The sequence below is a fragment of the Montipora foliosa genome, chromosome 11 (genome assembly GCF_036669935.1).
Source record: "Montipora foliosa isolate CH-2021 chromosome 11, ASM3666993v2, whole genome shotgun sequence".
NCBI lineage: Eukaryota > Metazoa > Cnidaria > Anthozoa > Scleractinia > Acroporidae > Montipora > Montipora foliosa.
The window spans coordinates 5906617-5914116 of NC_090879.1; the positions used below are offsets into that span (position 1 = coordinate 5906617).

Genomic DNA, 7500 nt, shown 5'->3' on the forward strand with positions numbered 1-7500 from the left:
GATAGGGGATTAAGGAGCAGCACACCTGAGTGATGCACTCAAAGATGTTAATTGTAAACTCACTCAGCTGAACCTCGAGGATAACAAGATAGGAGATCAAGGAGCAGCACACCTGAGTGATGCACTCAAAGATGTTAATTGTAAACTCACTCAGCTGGACCTCAAGTTTAACAAGATAGGAGATCAAGAAGCAGCACACCTGAGTGATGCACTCAAAGATGTTAATTGTAAACTCACTCAGCTGGACCTCCGGTGTAACGTGATAGGATATTAAGGAGCAGCACACCTGAGTGATGCACTCAAAGATGTTGATTGTAAACTCACTCAGCTGGACCTCAAGTTTAACGACATAGGAGATTAAGAAGCAGCACACCTGATTGATGCACTCAAAGATGTTAATTGTAAACTCACTCAGCTGGACCTCCGGTATAACGAGATAGGGGATTAAGGAGCAGCACACCTGAGTGATGCACTCAAAGGTGTTAATTGTAAACTCACTCAGCTGGACCTCAAGTTTAACGAGATAGGAGATCAAGAAGCAGCACACCTGAGTGATGCACTCAAAGATGTTAATTGTAAACTCACTCAGCTGGACCTCCGGTATAACGAGATAAGAGATTAAGGAGCAGCACACCTGAGTGATGCACTCAAAGATGTTAATTGTAAACTCACTCAGCTGGACCTCCGGTATAACGAGATAGGAGATTAAGGAGCAGCACACCTGAGTGATGCACTCAAAGATGTTAATTGTAAACTCACTCAGCTGGACCTCAAGTTTAACGAGATAGGAGATCAAGAAGCAGCACACCTGAGTAATGCACTCAAAGATGTTAATTGTAAACTCACTCAGCTGGACCTCCGGTATAACGTGATAGCATATTAAGGAGCAGCACACCTGAGTGATGCACTCAAAGATGTTGATTGTAAACTCACTCAGCTGAACCTCCGGTATAAGGAGATAGGAGATCAAGGAGCAGCACACTTGAGTGATGCACTCAAAGATGTTAATTGTAAATTCACTCAGATGAACCTCAAGAGGAACAACATAAGAGATCAAGGAGCAGCACACCTGAGTGATGCACTCAAATATGTTAATTGTAAACTCACTCAGCTGAAACTCTGGTATAACGAGATAGGAGATCAAGGTGCAGCATACCTTAGGGATGCACTCAAAGATGTTCATGATTGTAAGGTCACAGGGAGCACAAAATTTTTGGTCGATAGTCGATGTCAACACAACTTTGCTTTCTAAGACAACTATGAATTTATTAATTTAACAAGACAAAATGATCAACAAACAATTTTCCCAGTCAAAAATTTATTGGAACAAGAAGCTCCAAAAAGCTTACACTGGGTTGCCTGTGGTACGCGTTACAAAAAGAACTGCAGCGTTCCAGTTAATTTTTTCAAGTGGGGCGTCATTAAGACCATTTGAGGGGTCACCCACATGTCGCGCCAGCAGAGGCCCTTTGGCTCACACGTTTAATTATTTTGTGATGGCCTGTCCCATTTTAAGGTCTTTTAGTCTTTCAAGCTTTCGTAATAAATTCAGTTTAAAGATAACAAAACACGCTCTTGAGTAAAATTCACTCGTTTCTTCTTTAAATAAATAGTCTGCAAAAAACTAACTGCAAATTGCTCTGACGGACGTTTTCCAGCATGTCTAGCAGTTGGACTAAGCAAACGTTTATTGCTCATACAAGAAAGGACTAAAGGTGTTGTTTCCGCTTCATAATGTGACGGTCTAATCTGATGCCAGGTCAAAACATTGTTTGGCTTTGCGTTTGCACCAGAAAAAGGCAAGCCAAGAGACAGATGAAGAAAAAAAATAACATAGTGTTTATATATAACAATGAATCGAATTCTCATTGAAAGATCTTAAAAACACGAACATTTTTGCAGGCTCTAACGTTTTGTCAAAAGGAAGAAATTGATCACGTGCTAGGCAACCGTAAAGGTGCACGTGATCACCCCGTGTCAACTGAATGAACTACGGGAAAGAATGTTTCAGAGTAGCACAACGTACTTTTTAGCGAAGAAACTTCCGTCGTTAGTTAATTTTGTTGTAATATTTAACTGAATATTTAGATTTCTACTGTCGGGCCAGGAAGCCTTCTTTGTCGGGTTCCTGAGAAACGTATCTATTTTGACTTCAGGGTGAACTATTTACACAATCGAGAAGTTGAGTGGCCGTGTAATTGAAAATCGAAACATCTATGAGATACAAAAACAGACTTGCGAATTACCGCAAATCACAATGCTGACAAGCACAAAAGCAGAAGAAATGGTTAAGTAAATGTGAAGTTTGTTACTATCTGAATCTATTTGGGTCAGAGTATTAAAAAGGGATATATTGTCACGCAAATTATGTAATTTCATGACACTCAAAATTCGCAAGAAGCGCGAGTTTCATGTACACAATCTTCGCACTAGCAAGTCGCAGCAATAAAATTGGATTAACCAGGAAGTTAAAAGAATATTGTTGGCTTCCCAAATAAATTTCACCTTGCACTACAATGACAAAACCATTTATCAGAGAAATAAAATTCCTTTCTCCTCGTGTATCACATTTCAACGCACGTATGCAAATTTGTTAACTCATTTTCAACCCGATTCCCGGGAAAAATACATAGTATTAGCAAAAATATTTCTCGTCAAGTGTTGCATCTTTTATGTTCAAATAACAGCTAAAAATAACGATTTTTTTAACGATCTATCCGTCGGCTTCCTGGGAGAATACTCTCTAGAGAGTAAAGGAACTTCCGACGTTAAAAAAGGTGTACCTTTACCTTTACCTAGATATTTTTTCATAATTTAATATTATCTGTCAAAATTTGCACAACAGTCAAATCATAAAAATAGCAACGCACGCGACAAATTTAGTCGCATTACCTCTTCGTCGAATTCTAATGCTTAACACAGGAATTTTTAGTTATTGTGAAAATCTTTCTATATTTGTTAGCAATCATCCTTTCAAATTTCAGAGAAAGCGACCGGTCTGCGAATATTTTACGAGTTTTTTTCAATGGGATGTCAAAAGGCCAAGTGGATGTTATATGCATAATCGGGCAAGTTGTAGCCTGCGTAGCAAGCGTTCCTGTTTGACAGAAGAGCTTTGAAACGATTTTCTCAAAGCTGGCCGCGCGAAAGTTGGGGCAAGAGACTGAGGGAACGCTTGCAAGAAGACCCCCTATTTTTGAAAAACGCCCACCTTTTTATGGTTGACTTGACACACGCTGGTTGACGTCTTATTAACAAATTAGCCAATAACAGATAACCATGTTAACACAAGTTGGCTTCCGACAACACAAACCGAGGCACCGAGGAAACACCGAGCGATCAACGCAGGATTTGCCAGTGTGATTTTAAAGTTAAATTTGTAACGGCATCTTCTAAGCCGAGTACGACCGGTTATGTTTCTTCCGTGAATTTGTTTAAACCATCGAAAAAAAACTTACGGGAAAATTCTAGCTGATATTTGCATAGCGGTTGGAATAGAAGTTATCGAAAACAACAGCCAATTTTCAGAACTTGTCAGCAATCCGTGCGCTCGTAAAATACGAAATTTAGAAACATAACTCGTACAGAGTTCGATGGGTAGTAAGTAAGGCCGTTAAATGCAAATCTCCAGAAAAGCTGACCATGAAACCATTCAAGAGGTTTAAGTTTAAAACTAACGACGATTTCAGTGCGACTTGCTGGCTATTTTGTTGGTGCAGAGTGGTTGACGAAATGGATCGTACTAAATCTCCTGGAAATTACAGGCAAACATCCTCGCTAGTTTGATAATCCACAGTACGTTTTTGGTAAAATCGTTACGAAATCGTAGATGAAATAGCAAGTAAAAGTGCTTTTAAAAATCGAATGACTTTACAAAGGAGCCGCTTTCTTCTCACCATAATTAAGAGAAGATTTAACAGGCTGCGTGGTTGTCTTCATCTTGTCTCAATCCATGACATGGGACTCAAGCTTACATCAGGCAAGGTAAGCAGAGAATTCGACGAATTTCCTTGATCCTGAAACATGTGGATTCTGATAGTTCGCAGGCATTTTATTAAATTAAATTCATCCTGCGTAAATAAAGTATCCTTTGCAAGCGAACGAAAAGCTCACTTCAGTTGAGGCCCTGTTAGGGGGGGTGCCCATGTGCTCCGTCTGAATTTCACAGCTAGCTATGTCGCAATTTCGGAACATTCTTGTGTCGCCTGTCGGAATTTCATTAATAAATTTTAGACAATCCCCATTCGCTGGAACGATGCCAACGGAACATACGGCCTCTATCTCTAGTACTTTTAAGCCCAGGGTTTTGAGACCTTTTTTTACGTTTAATACCTACTCAGACTACTTGGAATAGTTGTTGAAGTCAGTGAAACTCCATCTAGTAAACTATACAACAGTGCGCGGCTTTCGGAGCGACAGTTCCCCGGTTCGATCCTCGGTGACTTCAACGTCTGTTTCGACTTTCCTCTGATCCGTGTAGCTATATAGCTTTAAATACCCGTAAAACGGAGCACTGACAGAGGGCAGGGGGGGGGGAGGGGTAAAGGGCGCACCGACGGCTTCCATTGATACCAGCCTCGTAGCTGAAGGAACTACCGACGTTAAATAAAGCTACTTTACCTTTTACAAGTGAATAAAGGCCTAATCTGGCAAAGCAATTGAGCTATAGTAGCGTTTCTACAATTCTGGTAGTGCAAGAGTCTAATGTTTCTTCCGAGTTCAACACTGATCTATAACAACCCAGGAGGAAGGACATTATCGACCATTCATTATCCGCAAGGCATGCGTTTACAAAAGGTCTGTGAAAAGTCATAGTTAGTAGAGGGGACTGGTTATGAAACTCGGCAGACTTCAAAGGGTTAAACAATAGCGCGGTCTCTGATGTTGAACAGACCCGTCACGTGACTCTGACCGTGCACAAGTTCGGCACTCCAACGACCCGCTTATGACTCTGATAGTGATGTATTTCAATAACTCGCTTACGATTTGGAACACCGAGATGAACGCGATCAATATAGAGAAAAAAGTATCTCTCTGACAGACTGATAGAGTGCGCACGTGGGTCATGCAGGGAGAACATGATACGCAAAGCGGAAAAGTCCTCAAAGGGAGTGATGCACTGAATACGTCAATCACATGAAATGAACAATCAAAACAGCAGTAAAATGAGATGTATTTCTGTTCGCCTTTATTGGACCCTTATTAGCCATAATTGGCCAATATTGTTAACAATGATCATTATTAAGTAATTACGACGAATTGTGTACGCACAAATGTTCTGCAGCCCGCAGAACATTCACAATTCTGAAATTCGCTGTCGGTCATTTGTGTCGCCTTCGCTAATTCGTTGTAATAATCTGTCGGTCGTCGCCAGTTCGTGGCTATCATGTCGCCGGTTCAAGGCCATGTCGCTTGTCGGAATTTACCCCTAACAAGGCCTCTCAGTTCAGTCCAAACTTTTCGTCGACAATAAGCGCTGCCAATGTTTTGTTATCGAATCTTTTGCTTTTAATGAATTACGGAAACGCCATAGCGGCTTCAGCTGACACGTAAATAATATTGAATTTCCCTTGATGGATATTGTCCAAGCAGTCCAGATTTTCATTTAAATCACAGGCTGTCATTTCCATAGAATTTACCTTAACCACTGACTTGATCGCGTATTATGCTTTGAAATGGTGAAATCACGATGATACTCGAGAAGCCGGTTCTTCGTTTTAAGTTCTTTTATTTCGCACTCCGCACATCATGACAAACATCTGAAAAATTAAGCTTTTTCCGAATACTGTTGGCAAAACGGCCATTACATCTAAACAGTTAAAGAGATGGCGCATTGACAGTTCTTTTTTCCTTTTCAATGTAAAACCCGAGACCCGATTCGCTCAGCTTCGACACACGATTCAAAACCTTCCACATCTTCCACCATTGCTTTTGTCACGCTAGAACTTAGGAGAAATATTTTGCTCCAGGATTTGTCACCTGTCAATCATTGTGACTGTGTCGCACCAATCAGAAGCCCCCGTTCGTGGGCGAACGGATTTTTCAAAAATAGGGGGTCTTCTTGCAAGCGTTCCCTCAGTCTCTTGCCCCAACTTCCGCGCGGCCAGTTTGCGGAAAATCGTTTCGAAGCTCTTTTTGTCGAAAAGGAACGCTTGCTACGCAGGCTAGGCAAGTTGCGCGTGTGACCCGTTATAAATATTTTTTCACAAAATGTTCCCGAATCGTCAAGTATCACCACAGAAGAAACGAAAATCATCCTAAAAGCTTATTTTATGCAAAAAGTAGGTTCTGGAGGTAATTTTGAGTGTGGAAATCAAGTTTACAGCAGACGACAAATGCAACCATGGTATATTTAATTAAGTTAACACAACAGAAAGAGTCGCTTACCTTATATTTTGACACGAAAATGCTTTACTATTGCCATAAAAACTATCCAGTTAAGCTCGCATATTACACATGATGAGTTCATAAAAGCCACCATTTTCCAGCGAAATGCTTTTTGAAACAAACAACATATGTGCTATGAGAGGCAAAAAACCCTTCCTATTTCATTTAATACGTGCGTGAAGACAAGAAACTCAATCGTGTCAAATTACACTCCGTGTCAAAAACGCAACACGGTAAATAAATTTCCCTCTAGTGTTTAGCATCAAACCCTTCACTGAAAAACCCTTTATTTGAATTATCAAGGAAAAAATGGGCAACAAGCTTTCTTACAAATTATTTTTGACTAACAGGAATTTGTGAAATTTCCAATTGTTAGCAGAAGACTGTGCAGAATTGAGTACAGATCCAAGTCTCTGTGTTGTTAAACCCATAAGTTACTAGAGAATTTTCCATTTGATTTCAGCGTTGTACAAAACACCACACTCGTACAATATTAGAACTACATCTCACTTTGATTACGGCTTGACGGGCGACAGATTGTTGTCGAAGTCCATTACTCGTCGCTTTTAAGATTCCAGATATTTTTTCCAGCGCCTTCCTTGTTCAGTATCCAATTGACTTTCCATTATTAAGCTCCATAAGGGTATATTTTGCTTAAAAATCCACTAAAACGCCATTCGCGTTACATGACTTTCGACGCCATTGCCGGTTACGTTAATCATTCTACTGTGTCCACCAGAGAAATCTACGCATTTCCCACTACCCTCTCGATCCTAAGACAATACGCTCAGAAGGCTCTATGCATAAAGACACCACTTAGCAGGGGAGTGACAGGCAAGACTTTTCCCGACACGGAAAATAACAAAAAAACCCACGAAATGACACCGAGATTCCGACTGGGTTTGGCAACCCAGTAATTAACGATAATTTACGGAAGCTTGTAGGTGCCATCCGAGTTGTTGAAAATTCGACAACAAAAGTTGTGAAAATCCGACATCCGAGTTGTGAAAATTCGACAACAAAGTTGTGAAATCCGACATCCGAGTTGTAAAAATCCGACATCCGAGTTGTGAAAATTCGACAACAAAGTTGTGAAATCCGACATCCGACTTG

General features: G+C 40.5%; 1 protein-coding gene across 3 annotated transcripts in view; it reads left to right on the top strand.

Moving 5' to 3' along the window:
* The window catches only part of LOC137976442 (NLR family CARD domain-containing protein 3-like), a 405642-nt gene that overhangs the window by 32325 nt on the left and 365817 nt on the right, over positions 1 to 7500 (top strand). The window contains exon 6 of one of the 3 annotated variants that reach the window (XM_068823793.1): positions 1 to 4530. This exon is cut by the window's left edge and continues 3208 nt beyond it. The exons of the other annotated variants lie outside the window; for them this stretch is intronic. The gene's annotated coding sequence lies outside the window, so the exon portion shown is untranslated. Of the gene's footprint in view, positions 4531 to 7500 lie in introns of those variants that run through there. 3 annotated transcript variants of the gene reach the window in all.